Genomic DNA, 4210 nt, shown 5'->3' on the forward strand with positions numbered 1-4210 from the left:
AAAAATGAAGTAGAACCACAATGTATACCTTGTAACTGCAAGTATACTATTAAACATGTTTTAATCAATTGTATTGACTTTGCTGATATTCGGAAGAAGCATTTCAATGTCAATAATATGTATGATTTATTTAATAATATTCCATTTACAAATATTGTTTCATTCTTAAAAGAAATTGGAATATATTATAAAATATAAAAATGTTGTTATATTTAAAATTATTTTAATTTTTATCACGTTATCTTAGTGTTGATTTTTATTTGTAAATAATCAATTTGCTTTAGTCTAGAATTTTAGTTTATTGAAAGACCTTTTGTCTGATTTTAAAAATATACCTTAAATTGTTATAATATTCGAATTAGCTCTCGCCGCGATATAGCCTTTCTGTGCTAATGCGGCGTAAAGCAAACAACAATCAATCAATCATGCTAGATATAAGAATCTCTAAAACAGTAACTGTGAAAATATTCCATCACAAGTTTCCAAGTTTATATATCCTTCAAACATGTCAAAAAGACTCAGAATTTTTTGAGTAAATTTATTCCCAAGATAATTTCAATTATTGAACAATGTAAGGACAATTAAAAATGCGAGATTATTTATTGTAGTTTCAGAAAATCCTGGATACAAATAATACCATCATTTAAATAAATTTATATTTTTTTTTGCCAAACGTATACAATTGTATAACCTATTTTAATTTAGACAAGAAATGAAAAAAAAATCTGATTTCTAAGTATAGACAAATATATAACATGTATAAGTATAGATAATATTTTTGTTCAAACATTCTGTGGCTGTTACAGAGGTCTTGCTCAGTATTGAAGGCCAACATCAATATGACTAAGTCACTTTAAGATGAACAACAACTGCAATTAAAACACTTTTTTATGCTTCTGAACTTATTGTATACCTTTATTCTGTGTTAACTGTTATGAAATGAAATGAAATTGAATATAAATCATGATATAATATAATCTTCTTGTTCTCTGGTCATGCTGGTGGGTAATATATAATATGACTATTTGTTCTCTGATGAAGAGTTGTTAATTTATTGGCAATCATATGTCATATTCTTAGTTTTATAATAACATGTAACTCCATTAGTGGTGCATCAGTGAATTGTATGCCTACATGTATATGATAGTATATCTCATGTATATCTAGGTAGGATTAATGTTTAAATCAATTACTATTTTTTCCCCGTAATTGCCATAAAAATAACAAAACACTCATACAAGTCTTATAAATGAATATCTCCTTCTTTACAGTTCAACTGAATATCATATGTCTATTTGTAGATCTCTCACTTGGTCAGATACAAATGTATTGCAGATTTTTCAAATATTTCATGAAAGAAACGACAAATTACATCCATGAAATATAATTTTGTTAAATGAAATACTTTTTTGAAACTCCAATTGTAAGAAAATTCACAAATCTCCAAACTGTCCGTATTTAGAATTCATTTTAACTGAGGTAAAAGCTCTTTAAGATGGTAAACATCAACTTCAGTGATACATGATGATGAAAAAGAAGCTAAATTGTCTAGTTAATTTTCCTCTGTCTCTCAGCATCAAAACACTAAATTCCAATTCATTTGGTCTTGAAACAGTCAATGCTTCTGCTTAGTACATATATGTACATTATATAGAATTGCTGTCTTTTTTCTACTTTTCATGGACATATTTGGTGGCTTTCTAAACAAATTTTAATCAGATCTGCTGTAATGGCCATGATGAGTTATAAGGAACTTTCTACTGCAGGTCATCATCCCTGAAATATGAAAAAGCAAATATAATATATTAAATGAAATTTTCAACATGTGAAAAGTAATCAAAAGTTAGTGCAAACATATTTCTTCAAGAAGTTACTGTTAAAATGCTAACAAAATAATTTCCTTGTCCTTATTTAATAATGAAATTGAGAATGGAAATGGGGAATGTGTCAAAGAGACAACAACCCGACCATAGAGCAGACAACAGCTGAAGGCCACCAATGGGTCTTCAATGCAGCGAGAAACTTCTGCACCCGGAGGCGTCCTTCAGCTGGCCCCTAAACAAATATGTATACTAGTTCAGTGATAATGGACGTCATACTAAACTCCAAATTATACACAAGAAACTAAAATTAAAAATGATACAAGACTAACAAAGGCCAGAGGCTCCTGACTTGGGACAGGCGCAAAAAATGCGGCGGGGTTAAACATGTTTTTTGAGATCTCAACCCTCCCCCTATACCTCTACTGCCAATGTAGAAAAAACAAACGTACAACAATAATGTCTTCATTCATCATTTGAACAAGGATTTAATTTTCTACACACATTTTTATAAGGTGCACTACATGTACTTTTATAAAACTTTAAAGTTAAATGAAAAATAAACTGTTATCACAGAGATATGTCTCGCCTTTTTGTAATTTTGATAATGCAAATGTTGAAATTAAAATAGCAATACTTTAACATGTAAGTTATGCAAATATTCAAAGTCGATGAACCATGACTGAAGGTACATTGCTAAACAATCTCCATGGAATGAGATGTGCCAATGCTAATACAACTGCATACCAAATATCATTGACCTACCACCATGAACTAGACCTAATCACAAACTAATACATTGTTGACGACGCCGTCGCCAGCATACCTATGTCTCGCTTTTTGACTCCGTCAAGGCGAGACAAAAACCCAGATGTGCCTATACGATGTATTCTGTAATAAATATTTAAATTGATGTATTTATGTTAATTTACTTTGTTTTGTATCTCCTTTTAAGACAGGAATACTTCAATATCAATATCAGTAATCCACAGCTAAAAAAATTTTGCTAGCAAGTTCAGTATATTATTGTATTAATATCTGTCATGTCTGTGTAAATAAATTTTATTGCTGGTACAGATACTTCATTAACATTGATTAAATTAAGAAATTATCATGATTATTGGGTACATTTATTTTTGCAATTTTTGAAGAATGGACAAAAATGTAAGATTTATAATTGCGATTTCAGAAAAATCTGCATACTTGTACAGTTATATGTAAAGATTCCGGAATGTGAGTTCCTTTTATTGCGATATTCAAAGTTGCCTCATAAAAACATTGCAATAATTTCTGAGTTTACATCATACAATATTCTTACAATGTACATGATGTAAGAACAGAAATTTATTTGCACAACACAAATTATAAAACAGGAAGAAAAACCAGGCTCGCTAACATGTTTAACCCATCCACATTCTGTATGTACAATGTATGTTCCTGGAATTCAGTGGTTGTCGTTTGTTGCTGTGTTACATATTTCTTTTTCATTTATTTTTGATTACATAAATTAGACCATTAATTTTCTCCTTTGAAATGTTTTACATTTGTGATTTTGGGGCCTTTAATAGTCAAATATGCAGAATGGGCTTTACTCATTGTAGAAGGCCATTCAAAGACCCATAGTTGTTAATGTCTGTGTCATTTGGACTCTTGGGGAGAGTTGTCTCATTGTACAATAGTTAGCTGATATCAGGATAAAACAATTTACCTGTCTATAATAATAAAGCTCTCCAAATCAAACCATTACTTTATTTCATCAAAGCTGGAATGGCATACTGTTTCTTGTAATTGACAGGGGAGCTAAAAAAAAGTAAGAGAAAGTAATTATTTAATTACATATAGGTACGTTTTTTAAAATAAGGAGCATAAACATATGTATAATGATTCATATAATTTTTAAAATAAAGAAATTACGTCTGCACACAACCCTAATTTGATATCAGGATTTCCTCCATAGATATATAAATGCCTATTTTTTCTTGGATTTCTAGAATTGCTGCATCTTATGCTAAATAAAGAGCTGTGCTAAAAAAAAAGCCATCCCCCCCCCCAAAAAAAAAAATCTAAAACAAAAGAGTGAATCTGTGAGCGTTTAATATACCCCCATACCCTTAAAGTAAAAGGTTGTTGAGTGATGAATCTGAAAAAGCATCAGACTGTATAACTGACACATATAAACCCTGATGGCATGAAACCAAATTTCAGAAATCCTTGTAATGTTCCTGAGAAAGATGCAAAGAAAAATATTCATGGGACGGACGGACGGACTGACTTGAGGATGTACAGACAGAAGTAAAACAGTATACCCACCCCCACTTTTTTAAAGACTAAAAGTGGGTTATAAAAATAAAAAAAAACCAAACTTGCGCACAGTGGCACAATTCATGAAT

At 30.4% G+C, this 4210-nt stretch overlaps 1 long non-coding RNA gene across 1 annotated transcript; it reads right to left on the reverse strand.

Annotated features, from left to right (window-relative positions):
• Window positions 1-1238: 1238 nt before the first annotated feature.
• On the reverse strand, window positions 1239-3620 carry LOC127732411 (uncharacterized). The gene is made up of 2 exons (XR_007996239.1): window positions 3529-3620; window positions 1239-1776 (listed from the first exon to the last, which is right to left on the reverse strand). It is a non-coding gene; the product is annotated as an uncharacterized LOC127732411 (long non-coding RNA).
• Between the last annotated feature and the right edge of the window lie 590 nt (window positions 3621-4210).

The sequence above is a fragment of the Mytilus californianus genome, unplaced genomic scaffold, assembly GCF_021869535.1.
Source record: "Mytilus californianus isolate M0D057914Y unplaced genomic scaffold, xbMytCali1.0.p SCAF_24, whole genome shotgun sequence".
Classification (NCBI taxonomy): Eukaryota; Metazoa; Mollusca; class Bivalvia; order Mytilida; family Mytilidae; genus Mytilus; species Mytilus californianus.